The sequence below is a fragment of the Manis pentadactyla genome, chromosome 13 (assembly GCF_030020395.1).
Source record: "Manis pentadactyla isolate mManPen7 chromosome 13, mManPen7.hap1, whole genome shotgun sequence".
Taxonomy (NCBI): Eukaryota; Metazoa; Chordata; class Mammalia; order Pholidota; family Manidae; genus Manis; species Manis pentadactyla.
In genome coordinates, this window is record NC_080031.1 from 6,522,594 (window position 1) to 6,549,673 (window position 27,080).

The 27,080-nt window shown below is 53.5% G+C and overlaps 1 long non-coding RNA gene across 1 annotated transcript in view; it reads right to left on the reverse strand.

Annotated features, from left to right (window-relative positions):
• Window positions 1–20,771, reverse strand: part of LOC130680304 (uncharacterized) — a 32,723-nt gene extending 11,952 nt beyond the window's left edge. Inside the window, exon 1 of the long non-coding RNA XR_008993261.1 lies at window positions 20,417–20,771. This is a non-coding gene — a long non-coding RNA (uncharacterized LOC130680304). The remainder of the gene's footprint in view (window positions 1–20,416) is intronic.
• Window positions 20,772–27,080: the final 6,309 nt, after the last annotated feature.

Sequence of the window (27,080 nt, forward strand, 5' to 3'; positions counted from 1 at the left end):
ATATGAAAAGTTATACTCATGGAAACAATGTTATCATCTAAAAATTAGAAAATGGATGCTAATTGCCAAAATCTAAGTGCTATGCAAAGTTGAAATTTTAATATCATCCCCAACACTTTGTATTTTTATTCACTCCTTCAACAAATATGATTTGAGAGCCAGGCAATATCCTAGCTCTGGGGAATAGATCCCTTAACAAGCAGACAAAGGCTTCTTTCCTTGTGGAGTTTACATTCTACTGAAGAGAGGCAAAAAACAAATAATACAATACAGCATGCGGGCTGATGAGTAGTACAGAAAAAACTGAGCAGAGGAAAATAGGTTGAGAAAATAAGGTGGTTGGGGCAGGCCTTAATGAGAGGGTGACATCTGAGCAAAGATTTGAAGGAGGTGAGGAAGTAAATGAGCTATGCAGACATCTGGGGAAGAGTATTCCGGCAGAGGAAAGAGTAAGTGCAAAGGCCCGGAGGCAGAGCAAGCTTGGGATGTTCAAAGAATAGTAATGAGGCCTTTGTGGTTGGAGAGCATAAGAGAGTGGTAGGAGATGAGATAAGGGAGGTGAAGGAGAACAGACAGTGAAGTGGCTTGTGGGGCATTTTAAGAATATTGCTCTTGACTCTGAGTGAACTGGGGAGCCATCTGGGGTCTCTAGCAGAAGAGGGACATCATTTGATATTTTCCATTGTATTGAGAAAAGCCTGCAAGGGTGGAGGTCACATTAGGGGCACTACTTGTAAGGCTATTGTAAGAATTCAAGGGAGAGGTGACCAGGCTTTGGGACACAATAATAGCAGCAAATGTGAGCAGTTCATGAATATATTCTAAAGTTAGAGACCAGAGGATTTTCTAATGTAGAATATGTATACAAGTATTACAAAATGCATATGTAGAATAGATAGAGAATATAGAATATGAAAGAAAAGGTCAAATATGACTCCAAAGGTTTTGGCCTGAACAACTAGAAGGATACACAGGACAGTAACTGAGTCAGTGATGGGAATGGTGGGGAGACCAGGTGCTGTGTTTGAGATACCTATTATACTTCTAAGTGGAGATGATAAGTAGGCAGTTGGATATAACAGCCTGGAGTTCAGGGGGATTTTATTTTATTTTTATCATAATAATATAATGTAAGGAAAATGTAATGATCTTTCCCCAGCCAAACCATATGTCTTTTGATTTCCCTCCCTCTCTCTTAATTCTCTCATTTAAAAAATGATGTATTATCATTTTCTATGGAAAAGTTTGGAAGCATTGTCCTATAGCAAGAGCCTCTGGCCTGAACAGCCAGCAGCCCTGAGTTCTAATTTTGTTTTGTATGTAGACCTGACAATCAACGTGGGTAATGCCATGGCTGAGCCCTTTATTTCTGGTGATATCTGTTCTGATTGGCCAGAGTCAGTGCCCTACTAATTGTTAAATATTTTGAACTTCATCCCTAGTTGTGGTAGAAAGAGCACATGACTTGGGGACTGGAAGGCCTGACTTTGAACACTCTGGGCCTCTCACCAGCTGTGTGATGGCTGGGGAACATCAGGCAGGTTTGCTGGTTGACTGGGTGGTGGCCATTCACTTTTGGAACCCTCTTTGTGTCTTTGGGAACTTACCGGTCTGTGGTGCTCCTGGGGCCTGTTGTTCTTGGTGAGCTCTCAGGTGTACACACTCCGGGTAGGAGTCAGGATCCACTAAGGGAGCCCTGCCCCGTGGCAGGGAGGGTGTGAACACATGGCCTACCCACCTTCAGATGATATCACTTGGGAATTTGGAGTCTACGATAGGGTTATAAAGGCACGGGAACAGTTTGCAATGCATTTGCCAGTGGCCAAGGTGGGCATTCTGTGAGCTACTGATATCTTTCCCCAAATTTCTAAGTTAGCGAGCATCGGTTTTTGTTCCTTGCCATCATGAACTCTGACTGATACACTGACCTAGGGCAAGCTACTCGTCTCTTTTGAGCTTGTTTTCTCTTGTTCTCTGTTATCTCTAGATGGAGATAATATCTATTGCAGAGTAGTAAAATGAGACAACAAAGTTTCAAGCACTGAGCACAGTACTTGGCAAACAGGTAGAACTTAAGCAATGCTATTTCTCAGTGACAGAACTCTCTTTCTCTCAGCTGCCCACGATTGCTTCATCGTGGAGAGGACAGAGAATGCTAATCTGTCTCATTCTCTTAAATCTCTTAAGAGAGTACTAGGCTGATACACAGGGCCACAGAGCATGGGCCCACTTAAAAGGCTGGGGAACAGGGAACACGGCCAAATTAGGGCAGCCAAGAGGTTGCTGAGGTCAGGAGGAGTGCCATTAGCTAGTCCGGAGCTCAGCCGATCATCGTGTGTGTGCCCCTAGTTTCTGAGTGGCCTTCAGTGAGGGGGCTGCAGCCTCAAGCATTAGCCCCCCGTGCCAGCGCACACCAGGGGCAACTGCAGGGATGCCCGAGTCAGCCACAGAGCCGTTCGCTCTGGGAGGCTGAGGCAGAATGAGGTACGGGTTGCACTAGCACCTGGTGTCTCTGAGGCTGTGTTAGCAGGGGGCTGTCGATCTCCAGGCAGTAAAACAAGAGGCAGAAAGAAGAACGATCAGAATCAGACAGCAACAAGAGTGAGGGAGCAAGAGGCTGGAGGAGTATTTCAAGTAATGTTTCATAAATGCCTGCATGAACGGTTTCCCCGCGAAGGGGATGCTGTGGAGCTGATGTCTGCATCTGAGAGCTCAGCAAGAACAGCGGGCCCCGGGAACACAACACACCAGCACTGAATGCTCTCTGAGCAGGAGCCCAGGTCAGGGGCCGCACGTTCACATGTGACCACACATGCACTATTGCACACAAGCACATGGAAACACCTGTACACAGGGAATGTGATAGGCATGTACACATAGAGCACACAGGTAGCCCAATCCATGCTCCACACACTACATGTGAGACCCTGCCCTGCCAGGTCAAGGACAATGGCAAAATGCATCCATTGGCTAGGGTGCTGTTTCCAGGGAGGCAAAAGAAGAGCCCAAGCCATGAGTAGATGCCTTAATTGTTGGGGAGGGAAGGGGAGGGCACTGCAATTTTCCAGAAGTTAGCTGCTCCCTCCTGCATCTTGTCTAGATATCTGCACTGCCCTAGGGAACCCCCAAAGCCTATTTAACAAGGATAATTAATTTAATTAACAGACTTCTGTGAAAGTGGTAAGATTGCTATAGCGAGGACATTGCTAAATAGGGTACCTAGGGCTGACTGGACGCACAGCTCCTGTCCTCCCCTACACTTCCTGACATCTAACCCACCCTCCCTGCAAACTGTCTGGGCACAGGTTGAGCACATGAGATTCACCATCTGTAAAATGGGGGAAATATTACCTACTTTTGTCTGCCTCGCAGGACAGTTATGAGATCGTGTCCATGAACATGTTCTACATGACATCACGGATCCTGGGGGGCATACAGGTTGGCTATTAAGAGAAGCTACGGGCTCTCATGCAAATTTGGAAGACCTTGGTTGGAGTCCCACTTCCTCGGACTGAGGCAGAAGGCCTGACCTCTGCCCCTCAGTTTTCTGACACCTGTCCTTCTCTACGTTGGTGTCATGAGGACCCAATGAACCCATGCATGTTAAAGCACCTTATAACTGTAACGTGCATGCCACATTGGATTGTCAGGCCCTTGATGGGACCTGGAACACCTGCCCTTCCCCTCGGTGGTTCTGGAACTAGTTAGGCAACGGGCTGACAGCTGGGTGCTGGCAATCTAAGATTAAAGGGGTGCTTGCTGCCCAATCTAAACTATGTCCTTCTAGTGGAATATTCAAGAAGTCCATTGGCAACTAGTCTCTGACCTACTAGATGGGGCTTGTGAAGTGGTGATGTCCCTTTTCTGGACCTCTTCACCAGACAGGGAACAGACTGGATGCTTCTTCTAGAAACCCCACCAGTGTTATACTTCACAACAAATCTAGGCTTCACTTTTTCTACCTTTCCCCCAAGTCTCAGGGATTCCCTACAAATAAGATACTGGAGGCTGTGGACCTTCTTGAGGAATACAAACCTGAAATCCTCCTGCATCTCCAAATGTCCAGTTGCACAATGCCACGCAGTGCTCCCGTTTCCTCGTCGGCAAAACAAGGATGGTGTCAGCCTCTCAGAGAAGCTGTGAAAACTCATCAAGAAAGGCCATGCCAGGCTGAGAGGCAAGGCGGGGCTTCAGCTCGACACCCCACTAACTGAGGAGCTCACCACTGCTCAGCAGCCTTGAAGCACATGGGGTTCACTTTCCTGCCTCAGCAAAATGGCCAGAGCTCCAGGTGGAAGGCCTCTGGGGACACTTGCAAATGGCTGAGTTGGAAATGTTAAGTCCGGGAGGGCAGTCTGGAATTCCCTTATGACAAGTAACCCAGTGGGATTCAGAGGCCTTGACTTAACAGGGCTCAGGCCCCAGACGTCATGCAGTCCACAAGATTATACCCCTGGACTAGCACTGAATGTGCCCTCTGCTGTCCTCTGGGCTTCCACTGGCTTTTCTGACCAGCAAGTGCAACCACTGTGCAGTGGGAATGCCCTGGGAGAAGAAATGAAGTGATGTGGACGAGGTTCCAGGAGCCCCCGCCAGATTTTCCTGGGCCTTGTCCAGTGCAGGCAAGCAGGGCAGCTGAGAGGCAGTGGCCGACGTGTGGTGGAGCACGCCAGGGAGGAAGGGAAGAATGTGCTGGACCATTCCGACCTCCCCAGAGCCACGGCGGCCAGATGTAGGCCTGGCTCTGGTTGCCTTCTGCCCTCTCCTCTGAGCCCTTCCTGTGCAGATGCCTCTGCTAGCTGGGGTCAGGGAGCGGAGATGACCCCTGAGTCACCAAGGAGACGGCAGCTTGTAGCTCTGATCCACTTGCTTTCTTGTCCAGGGAAGAAGATGGTCCAAGCGTTTGTTCCTTCCTGGAATGCTTGTTGGGATGAACACACAGGCAGGCCCAGAGGGGAGCCATGTAATGGGAACACCATCTTCCAAGTTCCAACCTTTCTCCCAGGACTCTAGAAGGCTGCCCGTGGCTGCCTGCACAGCGAGAGCACCACACGGATTTCTGCAGCGTTGTAAGGATTTTCACCATCAGTATCAATTTGGACAAATAAATCTCTGGGAAGAAATGTGCTGCGTGGGAAGAACACTGAACTTGGGGCAAGAATCCCAGGTTCTAGTCCACCTCAGCCACCAACCTGCCGTGTCAGTGACCCTCATCTGTAAAGCAGATGGACAGTGTCTGCTGTGCTTGCTTCATGAGCTCACACCAAACGGTGCAAAATGACTCTGAGCAAGGGAAGAGGAGACACGTGTGTCAAACAGCTACTCTGTGCCGGGCACTTCACCCAGCAGCCCCCCCTTGCTGAGCGCTCCACCCACATCATCTTGTTATTCCTCTGGGCAGCGGCAGAAGTAGCTATAGTCACCCCCATTTTACAGATCAAGATTCACATGAGTAAACGGTGGAGCTACACTCTCCTGGACCTGCGGGCTCAGCACCACCCGTAGCTTGTCAGAAATGCAGAATCTCAGGCGCCACAGCAGATCTATGAATCAGTCTTTGACAATGCTCTAGACCATGAGGGTTTTTTTCAAGTATTCAGATACAAGTCGAAATACAAGATGTTACAAGTAGTGTAACAAGGACATAATGACCTCTGGGGGAAACTCCCCCTCCAGGAAGGGTTTCTGGGAAACTGTCCCTGTTTCTGGGGTCATATCCTATTCTCCATGGCAATTTCTTAGACAGTCAGAAGCCGTGGGCCCAACCGGACTGCCCTGCAAGACATGTGTGCACAGCCTGGCAGGCCATCCAGAGGCCCCACCCCGAGCCTGGGATCTCTTCTTCCTGGAAGTGAGGCAGAAGAAATCCTGCCTCATCAGTTCTAGAACTTGCTTCCCCAGATGAGTTGCTAGCTGGGCAGGATGTGTGAGTTCCTGGGGCCCAGGCCGACTCTGAAGCATTTTTCCTCCCCATTTAACGCTGCTGGCCCCCAACGGGGTGGTGATTGGCCACGCAGCATCGTCCTGCACAGGTGGAGAAGCTGCGCCCACCAGGGCACCCGGGTAAGTATCCTGATCTTGGTACTGGCCCGTGGCAGAGCCACCCCAGCAGCAGCTGCCTTGGCTCACATGCCCTCCTTATGGGAGCTTTCCAGTCATTTAGCTCCGCCCCAGTCTTGAGCCAAAATTAAGAGAGTCTCCTGGGGGCCCTCAAAGCTCTCCACCCACCCTGATGCTCTGGTTTCATTGTCATTCAACAGAGAACCAGTGGGGAGCCAGCCCTGGTTCATCCTCCCTGGGGGCCACCCCCCTGCACCACCTCCAGGCCAGAAACCAGGCTGCTCCCAGGAAGGAGTCAGCCCACACTGACAAGTGGTGCCAAGAGGTGCCAAGCCTTCCCTCTGCTGTTTGGTGCAGGTGGTGTCCAGCACAGAGGGACAATAAGCACAGAGCACCGCGGAGGCCAAGCCTTGCCTAGGAGACTGGGGTGCCTGAGCCTCCTCCCCAGGGGGCTAGGCTGGGAAGATTAATTCAGGGGGTGGGTGGTGGCAGTATAGCCCAACGGTCAGGTGTCCAAGCACTGGAATTGGACACAGGGGTTCCATCGCAGATGTTGGCTTTAACCTCTCCAAGCCTCAGTTTCCCTACCTTCAAAATGTAGATAATCACATCTAATAGTACATACCTCACATAACGAAGATGTAATGAGATAATGAATTTAAGAGTTTAGCAGATGCTTGAAGGATAGTAAGCACCTAATAAATTATAGCTTTGATTGTTATTCAGCAGGCCTGTCCCTGCTGCCTAAAAGCACACAGAAGAAAAACTTAAAAATAATGAAAAAGCTTATAAACACGAGACAATAAATATAGTCGTTCACTCAGAACGCCTATCCTGAGGCCCTGCAGGGCCTTGGAAAAATGGTGGGGCTTAAGATGTGGTCTTTCCTCGTGCACCCAGAGGGGTGGGGGGACCAGTGGGCCACATGCTTAGAGTACAGGGGCTAAGTGGGGCCATCGGGGGGCATTTAACCTAGCCTGGTGACTTGGGGAAGGGCTCTCGGGGGAGAGGGCAGCACTGAGTCTAAGATGAGTCACTGAAGCCCAAAGGGACCCATGGAGCCTCAGGAGAAGGTACAGTGTCCTGGGCAGGGGGTGTGGAGCAGATGCACTGGTCCAGGTGTGAGGGTACTTGGCACACGTGGGGCCTGCAGGCAGTCACTGTGCCTGGAGCCCAGGGAGATGGGGAGCACAGGGCAGTCAGCTCATGAAGGACCTGGTCTGTATGCCCAGGAGATAGGACTCTATCCAAAGTGCCTGGTGCACGTAGGTACTTGATAAATAGTGGCTGTTGCTGAAGAGAAGATAATGCTAAGCCTCTGAAGGATTTTGAGCTAGGGAGTCACATGGGCAGTTACCTATTCAGAAAGCTCACTCTGGGAGGCAGGGAGAGAGAGGCAGGGTGGCTGTCAGGGCCCCGCTGCAGGCCCGTGTGCGAGTCCAGGGGAGAGCACAGTGTGGACCGGGTGCAGGGCACGTGGCACAGAGGACTGGTGCTGGCGGGGTCAGACAAGACAGGTCCAAAACACGGCTGTGGAGACGTGGGAGAACTTGATCGAGGAAAGACAGCAGTGTGCTTCCGGGGCAGAGGAGGACCCTGGGGAGGAGGTGTGTGGGGTGGGGAATGGGCAGTGGGAAAGGCCGATTGCCAGCTCGGGCATCCAGAAGAGAAAGACCTCTGTGGAGGATGCAGACACAGGGCAGGGACGATCCCTCTGTCAGTCCCCAGGGGTCAGCTTCTGTGCCCCTCCTGAAAACCCTTCACCCAGTCAGCACTGACCCTGGGCCAGGCTCTGGGCCCCGACAGGAGCAAAGAGGAGTCGCCACCTGGGCTTCTGTTCTCCAGATGTGCCGAGGCCAGGAATGTCGAGAGAGCAAGTATTACACTCATTGCCCCTGTTATAGAAGAAAAGACTGCGTCTCAGGGCTTGTGACTAGCCCAGAGAGCTAGTTTGGGGCAGAGCTGCCCCTTAAAACTTGGTGCTTTGCTGATGAACACGGCACGGCTTTCACTGCAACGTTCCACCTCCCGGAGGAGAGCCCCCAAGTGCCAAGCACCTTAGGGTTGTGGTTTTGGTTAAACATCCGGTGACAAAGCACCAAGGAGGGCGGAGATGTGGGATGTGGGAAGCCACAGGCCACTCAGCCTCCTGCCTGGAGGCAATTACCTTGCCAGGACAAGCGGCTTGGATGAATTCAAATCCAAAACTCTTCGGAGGGCGCAGTGTTGCATCGCGTTCCGCCTCCTAGTATTCCAGTAGCGGACTTGGCCTCCTACAGCCCCCTGGAGTCCCCTGCCCTCCAGGAAGTCCCTGATTTCCTCCATGATGATCCCGCTGCAGTTTGAAACCTGTTCCCAGGAGACAGCAGCAAGTAGGAGAGAGAAGCGTGGCCCCACCAGCCCTGCCTCCGCAGGTGTCACAGTGGAGGGAAGTCTGGCAAGGTGCTGTGGGCGGGGGGCAAGAATCCTTTTCACGCAGCTGGGGTGGACTAGTGCATGCCCTCTGCACCCCTCCGGCCTAGACAGCGGCCCACGGACAGAAAGGAGGTCCAGGTCCTCTCAACCAGCAGATGGTCAGAGAAGGAAGGTGTTGAGCGGGAGACCGGGAGACCAGAGCAGGGAGGACCAAGTACTGGACAGAAGGGGGACACCCTCGTCTCCATCTGCTGCTCCTTTTTCCTGCCTGCTCTACCCATGCCACCCCACCAGGAACTGACCCCCGACCTACACTCGTGATTCATTCCTAAGATCACAGAGCCCACAGCTGGGGAGCTTCGCAACTCCTTATGCTTCTGGTCTAGGAGCTGGAGTCCCAGACGGCCAGGCAATGGGAGCCGTTTTCCTTGCAGACATCTTCTGGGGTCATTGTCCCTCTGGGCACTACTCTCCCCTCTCCAGAGAGTGGGGTCAGGAAGGGGGAGACCATTCCACCCAATTCTATAAGCATGGGCTCGTGCGTTCATCCACTCACCCCACAAGTCATTATGTAGCACCTGCTCAGTGCCAGGCATTGGGTCCACTTCTAGCAGTGAGCAGAGTGGACACGATCCCTGCCCTCAGGAGGCTTGCGGTTCAGGCTGCTACACCCCTACTATGTGTCCTTCTAGGACTAGCCAGTAGGGGGACCCCAGGATGAGTAAGACAGAACCCCTCCCCTCAGGACCTCATGATCCAGTCGGGGACATGGCAAACACACAACCCCATGCCAGAACCCAGAGGTGCTGTGCCTGTGACACACAGAAGCCTCTACAATCTGAAGGGAAAGGGTCCCTTTAGCCTCCCTCAGCCACCTCTTTACTTCCAGTACCTTTTGCACCAAGATGGTCTCCCCAGTATGGGACCTGAACTTTTCTAGCTCTATTTTGAAGTAATACACTGCTGGGTTTGATTGCAATGGCAATCCCGCTTCCTCGAGGATGCTTCCATTTATGGGTGTGTACCGTGGAAAGGGTGCTGGGGCTGAGGGCTGGAAGGGAGCCCTGGGGCTCTGACGCAGCTCCACCACCTAGAGTATGACAGTGGGGCAGCACTTCACCTGTCCAAGCTGTCATTCCCCATGGGGACAATGACAACTACTGTGTGTGCCACACAGGATGTGAGGACCTCATAAGTTAACAGATGCAAAGTAATAGTAAAATGGTTATCTCTATCATGCACTGAGTGCCTGCTACATACGAGCTCTGGACAAAGGGCTCTATAGGTGTTATCGCAGGGAATTCTCCCCTGGGCTCGGAAGGGTTGACTGACGCCCAAGATCACACACAGGTAGAAAGTAGCCAGCCTCAGATTCGAACCCAAGTGAATCCCAGAGGCAGAAGTCCCAAATCCTCCTTAGAGCCACTCTCACCAAAGCTCTTTACAGAATTAAAAATGGGCCAATGGGTGCACAGGATGAAGATGTCCTCAGGCAGCAAAGTCTTGCCTGGAAACGCATCAGACGACGAGTCCCAAAGCTCACGCTCCTCTCGCCTCCCCCTGCTCTGGGTGGCAGCCCCTCTCACTCTCCTCTGCTTGGTTTCACTCCCTCTGCTCCAGGGGTGGGACACCCAGGACAGCCAAGCTGTTGTTTTGAGGTTCATTTATTTTAATAAAAGTTAAATTTCTGTGGCTACATTTCTACCCACAGACCATCAATATTTCAGGACTATTGCTCAGCCCAGGGTGGCAGAGATGGCCCCCTCCGTGTCTGAGCTGCGGCTTCCAGCTGAAAGTTCAACACAGAAAATTGGATGCCTAATAAATTGGAGCCTTCCCTGCTTTAAATCATTTTTAAAGCATGATTGCTGCACAAAATATAATTATTACAAACTGGTCATTTGTAACAGAGAAATCTCATTAAAATGATTCCATGCTGGAAAGGCAGGTGGGAGGGGAAGCGAGGGGGTGGCGGTGGCCCCGGCAGGCGGGGGCTGAAGGAGCGGGAGGCCTGAGGAAGGCTTGGGAAGGGCTGGGGGATGCTGCTAATTACAGATGGATTATTTCTGGTGATTGAGCACAGAATATAATCAACTCAACATTTCTAGACCAGAGCAGAAAGGGTGGGCACAGGCGGGATGACAAGGATTATAGAATCTTCCAGATCTATTCTAAGCAGAGCAGCTGGCTTAGGGGTGGGTCTGGGGTGGGTCGAAGGGCACAAGAGTAGCACCAGACCTCCCCCATGGTGCTTCTAGCTAGTCTCTGGCCCAGGGAGGTGACTGCCAAGTTCGTCAGGTGGTGTAGAGATTCACTTCTTCCATGGAGGACCATGTCTACACTTCTGTCGGATCTGTGGCCAATTATCAGGGAAACAGGATGCAGGACTTTAAATCAAAGCATTCGAATCCCAGCTCTGACCCTTGGGGGTTGGCACCTGTGGGGAACTGGTTCACCCAAAGCACCCAAGCCGTGGGTTCCCGGTGACTGAAACGGGCATAGTACTGCCCTCCCAGCCCTGCAGGACTGTGGTGAGGGGCACCTGAGACAACGTAAATGCAATTTACCTGGCACAGGACAGACCCTGGAAAAGCTGTCAACCTAAATTTCCTGATAAAGACTGTGAGGTGTGGCCAGCAGCTGCCAGGGTGGACTTGCCTTCCTGGGAGAACGTCAGGAACGAGACAGATGCTCCTCTCCCGGGAAAGGTGTGGGGAGTCCTGGGTGGTCCCACTTGAGGCAGGGTGAGGGGGTTTGGCCTTGCCAGGACCCGCCCGTGGCAGCTCCGGCACCGACGCTGGGCTCGGGGGTCTTCACTTTGCCAAAGCCACCCCCAGGGCTTTTACCCTCCTGCATGGCCTCTCCAGGAGCTTCCAGTGGTGCTGAGAAAGCCGCAGGCCCATCTCCTCCCTGCTTGGGTGGGAGGCAGCGGAGGACCCCTGCCTGGGAGAGCGGAAGGAAGAGCCGACCAGCCTCCCTGGCCTAGTCCTCCGCTCCCAGCCCGCCGAGGCGGGCGCCCCAGCTCCTCCGGTTCCTTATTCTGGAGCCTCTGCTCTCGACCCCGTTCGCTGCGGTGGTGGGCAACGCAGCCCTTGTTTCTCAGACTTCAGCTCTCCTCTGGGACAGCTCAGCTCCGCTCAGCCCAGCAGCCCTCAGAGAGCTGAACCAAGAAACTCCCTGCTCCTTCCTGGCTCTGAGGAACCCCAGCTGGAAGGAGTTCCAGGCTCTTGCACTGCGGGGGGAACCGTAGAGAATGCGTGCGGTGTCTTAGTCCGTCCAGGCTGCTCTAACAAAACGCCACAGACCAGGGACCCTAAAGGGCAGACATTTATTTCTCACGTTTCTGGAGGCTGGGATGTCCAGGATCAAGATGCAGGCAGATGTGGGTCTTGGTGAGGGCTCACTCCCTGGCCTAGAGGTGACTGCCTTCTTGCTGTGCCCCCACATAGTGGGGACAGGGAGAGAGCCGTGCTCTCCTCCTCCTTTATAAAGCCAATAATATCGTTGTGGGGCCCCACCCTCCTGACTTCCTAAACATCAATCACCGCCCAAAGGCCCCACCTCTGAATGCCATCACACTGGCGTTAGGGTCTCAACATAGGAATTGGGGGAGGACCCAAACACTCAGCCCAGAGCAGCAGACAATTAATTCCCTTGCAAGGAAGGCTCCCCACCCCCAGCTGACATGAGCCCGCAGAACATGGGCCGACAGCATGCAGTCATGCATGTGAACGCAGGTGTGCACACACCTGAACAGGTCCTGTATCTTCCAGAAGTTTTCTGAGGGCAGGGCCACAGTTTCTCTATACTCCTTGCCTACCCACAGCAAGATCAATACACTGGGGGCAAAGATCTTCCCAGACATTCCGTGTCGTATGGGTTGGAGCCTGCCACTTCTAGCTGCCTGGCCTTCAGTAGGTCAGGTAACCTCTCTGGCGCTCCTCTTCGACTTGTATAAATTGGAGATGATAATAAAAGCTGTTCTGCTTACTTAAGGAGGACAAAAGATATGCCAGGGGGGATTAGGCTTGTGTTTATCATAAACTATTACTGACTGGCCCAGGGTCATGGGGGCACAGGGGGGTAAAGGCATCCTCCTAGTTCAAGCTCCTCTGCACTCCCTGAGGACAAGATGTCCAGGCTATGCCACCCAAAGGACTCTGCCCTCGGCCTGCACTCTCTGAGCAAGTTTCTGTGATTGGCTGGTCAGCCCAGCCCCCTGCAGGTGGGACGGGTTCAGGCAGGTGCCATGGGTAGACAGGTAGCCAGGAGCCCAGTGTGGGGGCAGGATCACACAGGGGGGCTCCTGTGTGTGTGTTGGGGGGACTGTGGGTGGCTCTGAGAAGAGAGGCCCCATTGCTCCAAATAGCTCTGCATCACAGCGGTGGTGGGGACAAACCAGTTTGCACGCCCGGGGTGGGCTGCCGCCTGAGGGTTGCCAGGGAAACCATGGCTGCATGAGCCCCCAGCTATTTGCCTCTTCACCATGGAGACTGAGAGATGGAGGCAGCAAGGGTAACAGAACAGGTGGCCCCCACCGTGGACTTTGGGAAACCCCAGCGGCCCCCATGCCTACCAATGGGGGAGGCGGTGGGTGGCTTGGGGATCAATTTGCCGATTGTAAAACTATGTTCAAATGTCAATTCCTTCTCTCCCGTTCGTGGGTTATCCCGCCTCCGTTCCGTCAATCTGTCCCCCTCCTCTTCCCTGTTCCTGGCTTGTATTTCATGTTAGCACAATGTTGATCTTTGAAGAATGAAATTTGGCAGCAAATGAGTGCCTAATATGACCTCATCCTGTCTGGTGTTTTCAGGAAAGGACGCCTCCTGAAAGGCGGGGGAGACCTGGGGGTTGGGGTGCCCAGGGTGAGGCCGGGAAGCCTAGCTGGGGAATCGAGGGCTCTCTAGAGTAAATGGGCCTCCTGCCCTGCCATGGGGCTGCGTGGAACGGGGCTCTTCTCTGCAGTCAGACTCCTGGAGCCATTTATTACCCTCTCCAAAGAAGACATTAGCCCTGGCCAACAGGTTTTCTGGAAACTGCCAGAAAACTCTTTAGACTTCTCTTATAGTACCAGTACATGGGTTCCCTCCCAGGCCGTCTGGGGCAGAGGGGCACTGGGCTAGAAGGGCTCCGCTGAGGTCATCCTACCCAGTTCTGGTCTCCAGACAGGTCTCCCCCACAGTGTGCAGGACAGATGGCTGCCTCCGGGGCCCAGGTACCCTCTCCCGCTGCACTGTGAGCCCCAACTTTGTGGGTCTGGTCTCATCAGGGATGGGGTGAGGCATCTCCTCAAAATGCAGGCCTAGGCTTGTGTAGGAAGAACGACCCTTTCAGACTTCTCCCCGTCTCTGTGCTATACATTGGCCTTTTCCCTTTTCCCAGAACCTGAAGACTTCATTCATCAGGAAATGTTCATTTTTGTTTGTTTCTGTTCATCATGAGCCATGGGCTACTTCTCCAGGGAAGCAGACAATTGAGAGCTATTGATGCCTAGGACTCACCAGCGTGTAGGGAGGTGCCCTCATGGGCTTTTTCAGTTCTGGCCTCTCGGCTGTCACCACGCCCAGCCCACCGCCTCCTGTGGCATGGCACCAGCCCCTCAGTTCCTCATCACCCCTATATCCACACCCCGTGGCCCTCTGACTCTGGTACCAGCTTGCTGGCCAGCACACCCTGCCCACTGGCCCCACCCCACCCCACCCCGGCCATCTGTCCACCTGTTAGGCTCGCTGGCTTGTCTCTGCCCGTTTGGTGTTCAAGCTGTCGGCTGTGACAATCATATCTGATCATTAATAATGCAATAATGGAACAGTGACTGGAGAGACACTTGGATAATCAGCTAGCACGGGCTCATTAGCGGCCCAGAACAATCACAGCGATGTAATAACAGATCCCGGGAAATTTCAATTAAACCTGGAACTTTGTTAGGGTTTCATGTTCTTTTCCGCACAGTGAAGGACAGAATAATTGCGATCAACTAAAGGCAACGCAAATCTCCAAAAGACACCCCTTCCCCTGGGTGTGCGAGCGAATTAAGTCTGCTCTGCCTCAGCTCCTGCCCATCTTAATTCTGAGCCACTTAATGAATGCCTTCTCTGCCCTCAAGAATGTTCCAACTAAGTCCCTGGCTTCTGGCCATAATGATAGAGAAGATGATGCTAAGAATTAGCAGTCATTGAGAGCTCAACATATGCCAGGCACTGTACTAAACCCTTTACATGGATTATCTCACTTAAAACTCACTACAGTGTATTGAGGTACTAATTAATATCGTCATTTTTACCTGTGAGGTCACAGTCTCAAAGTTAAGAAAGATGCTCTGGGTAACACATCTTGTAAGTATCAGTGGTGCAGCCAGAACTGGAAGCCAGACCTGCCCAGGTTCAAAGGCTGTGATTGCTTGTGTTCTCTCTCTCCTCCTCTCCCCTTTGCCTTCTCGCTCCCTTCCTCTGTCTCCTTTCTCTCTCTCTCTGCACTAGGTATTGGGGGAGCCTGGAAAACGCAGCAGAGGGAGAGGATAACCACGTACTGTACCTTGGAAAGCACCTCATGTCGGGGCCTTGGTCTCCAGTTGAGGGTGGGCAGCTGGGAAGATTTTTATAGAACAGTTTCCCTGAGTACCACCTCCAAATCAAACCTCCTAATCCGAATCTCTGGGGATGGGCCAGTTTTTCAAAGTCGCTTAGCTAATTTTGAAGCCTCTTGTGCTCAAAAACTCACCCAGTGCTTCTCCACCTCACTGATGGGGACAACTGGGGAAGGGCTATTGGCCCGGCCCTGAGCCCCTGGGTCTGAGAGGGAGAGTGAATCAGAACAAGGCTCCTTCTGAGAAGGCATGTGGCCTTCTACGACCTCAGCTCTGGCTTCAGTTTTCTCCTCCCTGACAGGTACGTTTGCATCCTAAGATGCCTTCTAGCTCTGGCGGCCTGTGACTTGAACAGAGGTTTCCTAGAATGGTCGACGCCTTGTCTGAAGTCTATGAATTGTCACAGCTTATGAGGGAGATACTGCAAAGCCAGGAGGCCCTTTCCAGAACCCCTTAAGTCATAGTTTCTCTGAAGTCAAATCACATTCATTCATACTTGCCTTTACATTAACTCATTTTTATTTACAGAAATGCTTTTAAAAACCGAAGTTTATGTCATTGCCATATATGGAAAGCCATATCCCCTGCTACAGACAGAAGGTAGCCATCAAAGTTTCAGCATCTAACTCACCGCCTGCATCCTCAGGGTAGGCAGACTGCACCAGCTGAAATCTCACTCACAGCCCTCCTTTCTTTAAGCAAGTTCCTGATGACTAACCCCTCTGGCCGGCCGAGCTGCAGCCCCACAACCAATCACTCCTATGGGAAGGAACCCAGGACGGGCCTGTCCTGAAGAGCAGAACTGTGTTTTCAGTCTGATTGTTCAGGAACCGGATTCTGCCGGTGGGACTAAGGTCTAAGTAGGCAGCATTGCCCTTCTCTGAACCTCAGTTTTAACACCTGCAGAATGGGTGTCACGAGACAGGAGGCGTACGTGGGCTTTGCTGTGGTATGGGCTCGCATATCTGGGCCTCATGTCCTGCTCTGTGACACTTGTCAGACCTCAGCTGGGTACCCAAAGGCCTAGGACCCAGGCCTGCCCTCATGGAGCACCTCCCAGCCATGAGGCAGACCCCTGAACCAAAGGTGTTCACTCTAACTCCAGCGGGGCGACTCCAGGGAGGGGGGAGGCACTCCGCATGGGTTCCCTCTGCAAACTCCCTCCTCTCACCCCCAACCCAAACAGTGCCTACTCCTGCCCTGCAGAAAGTGTGAGCCCTCTGTTTTATCTATTTGGGGTCCATTTGTGCGTGGTAGCTTGCCTTGGGGTTAAGAGCACAGGCTTTGGGGCTGGCCTCAACTTAAGATTTGTATCACTTATGACAAAGTATTAACCTTCCTTAGCTCTGGTTTCCTTATCTGTGCAACAGTGACCCTGTAAGGATTACTTGAGAGTGTGTCTGCAAATCGCTCAGCAAAGAGCATGACGGAGTTAGCCCTCCAGAAACATTACTTGTAGGTTTGTTTTTTTTTCTAAAAGAAATTCTAGTTTTGGAACAAGACAGACCTGGGTTCAAAGGCCATATCTACACCTTACTGTGCATATGCCCTTTGAGCCTTGTCTTCTCATCCATAAAGAGGGGTAATGATAGTGACCAGTGACCTCTTAGGCAAGGATGTGAATGCAGGGTCCCTAATGCTGCCCACCTCCATCCACTGCCTTGGTCTGAAGGGAGGCCACATACCCAGCCAGCAAGTCTAGACTAGAGGTTCAGGGTTCACAGGTATGAACCCCCCATCCCAGCCTGGAGTGGCCCCCCCTTGAGGTGCCCTTTCCCCATCCTGAGTCCCAGGTGACTGAAAGGACAGGCCTCTCTCCCCTGGTAGGCCACGGCTGACCGCCAGTGTGGACATCACCACTGACCACCATGAGGGGCACATGCAGCCCAGAGAGGAAGGGATGGCTGCCACAGGTGAGTTCAGGGTGGACGGCTGTGGGAAGGAGAGGAAAGAGGATAGAAAGAGAAAACTACACCCCTCTTTTCCGTCTCTCACTTCTTACTCCCTCCCCGCTCATCTAAACCCTCGCCAGCCCCTCAGAACTCTTCCAGAGGCAGGCCGGGCATGGAGGGGAGGCCGGGCCTTCTCGTGGAAGGTGTGTGTGAATTCTGTTCCTGCCGCAGGTGAACTAGAATGTCCCTCCTCTGAGCTGGTCACCTATCAAGGGTGCAGTCAAGCTCTCTGCTATGGGTCCCTGTGAGGAGCACATAAAAAATTTGCAGATGGTAAGGCTGCTGTCCTTCCCTTCACCCCTTTCCCCAAGCCAGGACACCCTTGGCTGATGCAGAAGCCCATATTCTCAGGTGTCATCCGCTACTGAAAGATTCAGGCATCAACGATGTAATTAATCATCCCTCTCTGGGCTCTGGCCAGGGCAGACCTGAAGGCCCCTTTCTCCATGATGGGAGAGGGGACAGGTGATCTTCATCCAGGGCACACTTACACTAGAGCACAGGAACGAAGCCGTGACACCTGGGAAGGTCACCCCCAGCCCTGTGCTCCTGGGTCAGGAGAGGCCCTCTTCTGACCCCACAGGAGTGGCCTTCTCCTGTCCCCACAGGAGTGGCCCTCTCCCCGACCTGGCACTGCTGGCCAGAAGCCGCCAGTCCTCAGCCCACCGTGCAGCACCCCACACTCCAGACAAAGAAGAGCCTGTTTGAAGCAATAATCCTTCAGCAATTACTTGTAGAAACGGAATGGAGCGTGCTAGAGACAGAAAGAGGAAGGTATTTATTTGTTCTCTGTGCTTTGAGTTAGTTTTTAAATTGTCCTTGTGTAGATAAAGGCATCTCTCCAGCGACTCAGCCCCAGATCACGGCAGCTAATCTGCATCCGGCAGATCAAAATAGCCTCCAAACCAGATGGAGACCCAGAGCTCACCAGGAAAGCAGAACCGGTTCCGAGTGCCGAAAGTGGGGATTTAAATAGAGTCACGGGAAGCCTTCTGGGGAGTTTTCTGGAAGCGGGGATAGGATTTTCCAGGACTGGGGAGAAGCTGGGAGAAGGGAGGCCCAAGTTAAGGAAGGGAAGGGCGCGTTCCCACTGGCACTTTCCCTATAATTTTCTTCAAAGCCTTGAGTGGAAGCAATCTTCCAGGGGGTCAGGATGCTTATGTGCCTGCGGTGTTCAGACGTGAGCAGGAGTAGGGAGGTATTGCATGTTTCCCAGACAACATGGTACTGCGGAAAGGTCTGGGCTCTGGAGCCAGACTGATTATCTTCTACCCATGCAGACTTTGGGTGAGATAATCGGCTCCCTTGAGCCTCAGCTCTCTGGTCTGTAAATTGGGATTATGGTGTTTGTCTCTTAGGGTTTTGGTGAGGCTTAAGATAAGGAATGTGAAGCATCACGCTATAGACTGCATATCTGTGTTCCCCCAAAAGTCATATGTTGACATGCTAACCTGCAGGATGATGGTCTTGGGAGGCAAGGCCTTTGGGAGGTGAGTAGGTCATGAGGGTTGAACCCTCAGGAATGGGATTAGGGCTTTTATAAAAGAGACTCCAGAGAGTGCCCACACCCCTTCCGCCATGTGAGGATGCAGCAAGATGCCTTCCTGGTATCTGTGAGCTGGGGAGCTGGCCCTCACCAGACCCCAAATCTACCACCATCTTGTTCTCAGCCTACCCGGAGTCCAGGGCAGTGAGAAATACATGTTTACTGTTTAAGCCAAACAAACCCAGTCCATGGTACTGTTACGGCCGCCTGAAGGGACCGAGACACTCCCAGCCTGGCATTTTTGGAGCTGAATGTCCACCCGCTATCCCCAAACCCCTTCCCTGGAGTCCACCCTGGGGAAGGGCAGGAGGGTATTGAGGTAGAACCTGGCCTGACAGAAGAGGAGAAGCTTGGGAGGGTCCTCGCACAGTCTTGACGCAAACTTCAGTCTCTCCTCCGAGCCAGCCTAACCCCCTCCCTGGGGCACTGATGCAGTTTCAGGCCAACAAATGGACGCTCACTTCCAGATTCAGAGTCCACTGGAGGGAAGGGGCCACGTCTGTATCCCCAAGGTTAGTGCCTGTACATAGTAGGCACTTAGTGAGCCCCTGCTGATGGAATAGCTGAGCAGCTGAGTACTTCCAGAGGCCGGGATGTCAGCATGCCTGCAGCCCGACTGCAACCAAGGACACAGCCCGGGACAAGGGAAGTGAAGCTTGCAGTGCACCAAGAGACTCCCCAAACGCTCCCATGCAGCTGCCGCCCCCACCTGGCCCTGGCCCCGGGCCCGCTGAGTCCCTGGCTTAAGGGTCACTCGGCAATGAGCGCGAGCCAGCCTACCATCTGGGGTTGTCTCCTCTGTGTTACCCTAACCATCCAGTTTGGGGGTCAGCATTCCTACAGGAAGGGATGCTCCCTGAGGCAGGCTTAGTATTGGGAATCTCTAACCTTGGGTGCCCAGCATAAGGCCTGGCAGAGGGAGGTGGGTGGGTAGGCAGGAAGATGGCAGGGAGGCTGGGTGGGAGTCGGGTGCTGTGGATCCGGTGGGACAGGGGTCCTGCAGGCCTGTCTGGGGACCCCGTTCCTGCCTCCCCTGTCCAAGTACTGCCGAGGCGCCCTGAGGTAGCCGCCCTGTCGGCCTGGCCTGGCCTCCCGCTCCCACGTGTACTGGTGACCAGTCCCCGGGGATGGCTGGGACTTAATGAACTGCCCAGTTGCCAAAGCTGCCTTTGTTCCTGGCAGTTCGGCAGAGGAAATCGATATCATTAATGGAGAAAATCTGGATTGTGATGCGGAAATTTGGGCCAGGCCTGGTGACTGTGTGACTGCTTGTCCACCTGCTGGGGAGGGAGCAAAGTCTCTGGGGATGAGCCCTGGCAGGAGCCGAGAGACCAGGCAGGCCCTTAGGGGGCTCCCCAGGTTAGGGTCGGAGATCAGCAGGACAGCCTGAGGAGGCACAGAAGTGCTACAAGGGGGAACCTGCCAGGGGTGCCATTTGGTGTGCTGAGGAAGGGGGGACACAGAAGAGAGGACAATGGGAGGGGCTGGTTGGCAGCAAGGATTCTGGGAGGAGCCACAGGGAGGACCCTGGCATTCAACAGCCTGGGGACGGGGCAACAGGACTCAGGCAGAGCTGGAGAGCACACTGGCATGGGGAGCAAGAAAGCTGGGGGAGGAGGAGTGTGCCCACAGCATGGGGCATGCTGGGGCCTGCAGGGAAGAGGTGCCCGAGCACCTCTCGCAGCCTGAGCGAAGGGACACCGCGTACACCACCCCTCGGGCCGCTCTCCACACCCACACTCCTCAGCTGAGACACCCTGTCAGTCAAGCGCCCCCACCAGGGCAGGACCGGTGCAGTGACTCCGTCAGCTGCGCGCTGTGTCCGTGTCTCCCTGGTCCCTCTTGGCTGGCACTCACCTTGGTCCTGTGATACAGCCGGCAAACAGCTCTGAGTTCCCACTTCACACGTGCAGCAGCCACGTGTTCCTTCCTCTGGCTGGGCACCACCAGGCCCCCAGGGCTCCTGCAGCTCTGGCCTCCTAGGAAGCCAGCTCAGAGCACAGGCTTCCCGGCACTCTGGCCCTCCCTGTGGACCCAGGCCGGAGCACAGCTGCTCAGCCCAGCCCTCAGAGCAGATACAGGGGAGGGAGCCCGTGACTGCCGCACAGGGAGGAAGGGGTCCGCAGCCTGGGCCTGCACTGGGCCCCAACTTCAGACAAGCCACTGCTCCTCCCAGGTCCTGGGTTTCCTCACCACAGGGCACAGGTGCTGGCACTTGCCCCGACACCTCCCAAGACTCCACGCAACCCTCGAGTGAGAAAAGGTATGTGAAAGTATCACATAAGCCCCAGGTACACGCAGTTATCGATGTCACATGTACACACTTTGCACGGCTCTTTCAATCATGTTGTGCAAGAGCCCATTCCTAAGGCCAGGATGCTCCTGGATGCTTGGAGAGAGGAATTCCTCTGACCCTGAGGGCAGTTATGGGCCAGGATAGGGGCAGCTCAGAAACAGAGTGAAGTCATAGGAAGGAACAACACGAAGAGCACAGAAATGCACAAAATCACCCTGTGCCTGAAGGTGGAGTGTCATGGTACCAACTTGGAAAAACAGATGCTCAGGGTCTCTCCTGCCATTCCTTGGGACTGCAGACACTCTGGACCCCAGTTGGAGGCTGGTGACCCAGCCGAAGGGGGCTGGAGATGTGCTCAGTGTCCCTGGCCCTGCTGGGGTGGGGAGGCAACAGGTTGGGAGGAAATGGTCCCAGACCACAGGGCTGGCTTCCTTGTGGTCTGTGGGGATCTTCCATCCAGGCCACGATCCTGGCCAGGAGCACCTGCGTGGGGCCCCACCTGGTGCTTGGCAGGCCCGCCAGCCCTCACACCTGGGAGAGGCAAGGGGAGGCGAGAGCTCAGTGTTCCGGTGCGTCCTGATGGCATCGCTGGAGAACAAGTCTGGGTGTGCAAGTGATCTCCATCCCTCATTGTTTCCTCCCCGTTCCAGTCCCAGCAAGGCCCCTTGCTAACTAGCCAGATCCACTGGCTCCCTGCAGAGCGCAGGTAGGGGGAGGCACTCAGAGGCCCTGAGCCAGTGAGCTGTTCCCAAAGGGGGCAGGGCAGGGGGCTGACGTCAGGAAAGGGTGCCAGCCAAAGGGGTTCATGCCAGTGGGACTGCCAAGAGGCAAGTCTTAGCAGGGCTATTTGCTCAACAGCCTGGAAAAGCAGCCCCGGCCTCCTCCCCAGCTCTGACCTAGGAGAAACTCCCTTGGGAGTTCTTCCCAGCCAAACCTCCCCACCCCTTCTGGGAACCGGGGGCCTGGGGCCAAGCAGTGGCCGGGGAGCAGCAGCTCCATAGAGCACACTCTCACAGTGGCAGAGGCGGCCTCCATGGCCTCCACCCACCCAGCCTCCGGTTGTCTTCAGCCTCAATCTGGGCATCTGGGGTCCTCAGCCAGAGCCACGGCCAGGGAATCTGCTCTTCCAGTCAGCAGTGAGAAGGCAGAAAGGTTTGGGAAGAGGCTCTTTTCCCATTGTTTGACCACCAGAATTAGGATGGACTCATGGCTAACGTGAGGACGTCAATCCTGGAATCATAGCCACATCACAGCTAGGAGCATCTTTACAGTCATTCATTGCATGCCCCTCATTTCAGCGACGGGCAGATGCGCCCAAGAGCACACAGTAGGTACAGAGCCTGTCCCAGGGGGAGCCCAGCTTGTCTCAGCCCTTCCAGCGCTTGAAGCCCCTCTTCCTGCCTGTCCCCCAGGGCCCTCGGATAGCATCTGCAAGGGCCAAGTGGTCAGTGGAGTAGTCAGGGGCTGAGATAGACTCCGTCTGATGCTTCCCAGGAAGCCTGCCTCTGAAACTAGCAGGAGGGCCCCTTGGGGACTGGGGCAAGGTTAGAAGAGGGCCCAGCTGGAGCTACCGCAGCCCTGGCCCAGGCTGTCCAAGTCCTTCCCCCCCTGAGGAAGCCCTGGCCTCGAGTCAGGAGACCTAATCTGCTACTTGGAGCTGCACAGCCTTGTAGCTAAAAGTCAGGGAATCTCTCCAAGCCTCACGCTCATCTGGAAAATGGGCCTGCTATAAATGCTCCCCAGATTCATTAGGGGGATGCACAGGTGCCGGGGCAGAGCGTGTGCTACAAGGTGTGTGGCTCATAATAGGCGCCCAACCACTGGTGGCCTTCCCTCTCCACTCCTCCGTTTTCCTCTCTAGACTTCCGTTTCCTGAACCGTGAAAGGCAGAAGCCAATTGAAATGGTTTCTCTTGTACCTATGACCCCCACCTCCAGCCCCCAAGTCTTTTCCTAGTGAGTCAGATGGTGCTAATGCACACGCTTTGCATAACAGCCCTTTGCTGTACACACACACACACGCACAAAGGCACGCCAGGCATGCTGATTCTGTCACAAAATAGAATTTCAATCCTGGGTCACACGTGTCCCGTGAATATAGTATTCATAGGTTTTCAGGAACAGTTCTGATTTATGCCTGTTTGTCATCCAAACTGTGACATTTTTAGAATGAAAGTGTTGCCAGGACAACAGGCATAAGCCAGGAATGCCCTGGGAATCCTATGAATACTCATCAGGGCCTGGATCTCTTTGGGCAAAGAAGCCTGCAAGCCCATCTCCTGCCTGGGATGCGAATGACTCTTTGGGGGTCTGCTCCCCAAAGTCTCCTGAGCCCCTGGGCGGGTTCTCTGCTCCTCCTCTGGCTGTCCCGGAACCTCATGCCAGTCTTGCCTCGTCACAGTCACCTGCTGCCATCGCTCCATTTGCTTCTGGCCGCTCACCCTCGTCATGATCCCCTTAGGCATGGCAGCCCCCTACTCACACAGCCTGGCATGCAGTCTGTCTCAATAAATGTGTATGGGAAGAAAGAGTACATGAGCGCCCCCACTAGGAGAGGGAAGCTAGGCAGAGGGTAGGGGGTTAATGCGGCTCCTGGAAGAAGTCAGCTCAGCAACAAAGAAGAGAGCTGTTGTTTCCTACCAGGCCAGCCAGAGCAGGCTTCCTCTGCACACTCGCCTTCATCCCCAATGCACACGTCTCTGCAAATGGCACCTGGTGGCTGGCCAGGGAGCTGACATCTTTGTGCCCGCAGGTGACAGACCGAGAGGACAGACGGTGCTTTGTTCAAAGTCTTCCAGAGCTGGAGTCTCTGTACCCACAAGAGGAAAGGCAATTCAGAACCCTGCTGGGACCACTCCCGCCCTCTGCAGACAGTGCCCACCCCAGCTAGGCAGCCAGAGCAGCCAGAGCGGGGCCCCTGTGCACTCTAGCGGGCTGCCTAGGTGTCGTCCCTTGTCACTTGACAATGGAGAAAGATGTCTCTCTACTTCCCAGCTCAGACGAGCTTTCGAAGACACTATCTGGCTGTGATATAAATCCATTGAGAAAGCCCCGGAGGGAGCCCCTTGCAAAGCCCTAAATTGGACACTAAAAACAGATAAAAGCCAATGGTTTAAAAGCTTTATGTGAGCTCCATTTTGGGGGAAGGAACGAAAGCAGGGAATTAGTTTGTTCTCTCCCACCAACACACTTTGGGCAGGTGCGGTCTGAGGTTATAAACCTTTTGTGTCCCTGTTGCATGGATCCAGGTGGCCAAGGAGCCTACGCCAGATGATTGGAGGCCTGAAGTTAACACAGCCTCAGGGGCCTGCTTGCCTGACCTTTCCCCGCCACCGCCCACCATCCTGCTTGGAGAGCCAGGGTCAGGGCTCAGCATTTGAATGATTAAGTGGGTGGATCCGGACCCACAGCTGCCCCTGTGATCACCCAGGTCCAGTTTAGCTACATTTCCTTAGGGCGAGCTGGTCAGGTTCACACCTGCCACTCCCGCAGTCTCAGGCCTGGCCCGAGAAGGGGCACGTTAATGAACAAGATGTTGCTGCCTGCCTGGACATCACACCCCTCCATCTTTCTTGGCTGTTACCCTGCAGCCAGCAAACTTGGAATGTAGGAAGATGCAGACGCCAAGACGAAAACTCCAAGAGGGTTTCGGCCCAATGCACAGCATGCCGTGTACCTGGAGTGACCGGGCCTCATGGCAATCCTGCAGTCCCTCTTTGGGGTAAAAAATGAAAGTGTAGCTGCTCCAATCAAAAGCATAGGCCATCACTTTCTCAAAATATTGCTATGGCGGGAGAAGGAGGAAATGCTAATCTAACTCAGTGGTTCTCAGCCTACTCATTAGAATCACCCAGGAAACATTTTAAAATCCCAACATCCAGGCCAACAAAATCAGAATCTCAGGAGTGAGACGCAGGCATCGACCTTTTTCAAAGGTTCCCCAGGTGATTTCAATGCCTGGGAACCACTGTTTTAATTGCTAGACCTACTAATGAACATGTGGGGGTTGTGGGTCAAGGGCTCCCATATTTCTCAAGAGTCTCACCACTCCTGCCCTCATCCCCACACTTTAATTTAGACCTGAAGTGGGGATTCTGGCGGGATGACCAGCGATGAACGTCAAGTTAAGAATGTTACATTTTTCTGCTTCCAGGCATGGTAAGCCTACCTGTGGTACAGGGGTGGAAATAGCCTATGAGAGGCTAGGATCATGTCAGATATGGGAGGGAGGTTGAAGTCATAGTAATCAACCATTCCTCTAGTTTTACAGGTGAGGGTGTGAAGGAGAGTAAGGGACTGGCCTAACTCGGGTCACTGAGCACTTGTCTGAGTCCTGCACTTGATCCTTTGTACCGTAATGTCTATCTTGGGAGCCCCAGCTCTGCCGCTGAAGAGTGGCGGCCTTGGACAGCAAAATGTTTTGGCTTCTGGTCGCCCTCCTGAATGCTTTCTCCAAGAATGAGAGGCGAGGAGGAGTCACCCCAGCACTGAGCCGAACAGACCTGTTCTTCAAACTTGGCTCTGCTGTTTCAGAAGCTGTGACTTTCAAGACCCTCTTAGCCTCCCTGAGTTCTGCCTTAGGGGTCTATACGATGGGAAAGATAGCAACTGTCGCACAAGGCTGTTCGGTAAAGGTTAAGTGAGATAATGTGTCTAAAGTACCTGAGCCATGCTAATTTAGCACAAGTAACTTGCTACCCCTTCCTTCTCTCTTCCAGGTCCTTTCCCAGAATCGAGATGACACTTTCCGCAGGTAGGGTCACTGCTCTCGGTGATGCTGACCTGCGCCCGTGTGGATGTATGTGCCAAACATCAGAGGATGGGAGCCTAGGGGACTCACTCTTTCTCCAAGAGAACCCCTTGGGTTATCAAAGAAAGGGTGGGTCGCGTTCTTTACCTTGCAAGGGAATGTTCCTGGGGGTGCACACGGCCCAGCCAGCCTCTAGCCCCAGATGCGGCATCCTTCACAGACACCACAGCCACTGACCTAACCGGCCTGGGTTAAATGAAACGACTAATTCACCAACAAGTGCCAGCTGAGTGCCTGCTCTGGGCCGGGGACAAATAAGTGACAAGTCAGATGTGGCTGTGCCTCTCATGGAGATTCCTGGTGAAGACAGACGTTACACAAGTAATGTCAGTTCAAGGGGTACATGCTACACTGGGGGAAAGAGAGGGAGCTTTGGGAGTATTGATGAGACCTTCCCCAGATTCGGGAGAGGTTAGGAAACTCCCTAGAGAAGGTGACCATTAAGCCAGGAACTGAAGGATAGGTAGGAATTACCTATGAGACTTCCAGGGGGCTGAATGGTGTTCTAGGAAAGGGGGGAGAACAAACCTAAGTGGTGAAGATCATAGGAGAGAGAGAAGAACCCTGTACCTTTGAAGATCTAGCAAATCATTGAGAGCTGTTGGGAGATGAGAGAGCAAGAGCCAGATACCAGAGATAGGCCAGCCCCGTGGGCCTGGAGGCTGAGTATGCGTCAGAATCCCAAAGAAGGCTTCTTAAGGCCAGAGCCCCTCCAAGGGTTTCTCACAAGCTCCCAGGTGATGCCGACCTACTGGTTCCTGCACTGTATGTTCTGGGCCATGTTAGGTAGTGAAAACATTAGGAGAAAGGAGAAATGAAGCATTTTCAGCTGAGAAGTAGTCAGATGCACCTTTCAGAGGCCCCAGCAGGCTGCAGGTAAAGAATGATTGCTGTGAGTGGGCAGGTGCCCACTGGGAGCCGCTGAGACCCCAGTACCTCCGGTTACTCCCACTGCGATCAGGAGCAGGCCCAGCTCCCGGAGCTTTCTGCTCCAGTTTGAGAGAGTCTGCTCTGTGGGAAGACAACTTCCCATAGGCCTCCTGTGCTTCTGCTAACCTGCTGTTCATTGATTTTATTCTGGACTATCTTTTCAAGAATGTTTGTTTAGCAAACAGCCTTGGAAGACAGAGACAGTGTCTCTCCGGAGCAAAGAAAAAGTTAGCTTAGCATCTAGTATAATAAAGATAATGTTTCCTCCTAAGGCAAAGGTCAGGACAGCTTACTTCCCATTGTAAAACCTCCAGGTTCCCTAAACTCAGGATTCCTCTACCATAGAGCAATCCACTGCTGTGCAGCTGTCAGCTGGCCCTCTTGCAGTCGCCCTGTAGGAACTGGGGAACCATGGGATCGCTCGCACTCTGGCTGCTGTATCGCTGTGAGTAATGACCTTAGGAGATCGCATGTGTTCTGCTCGCA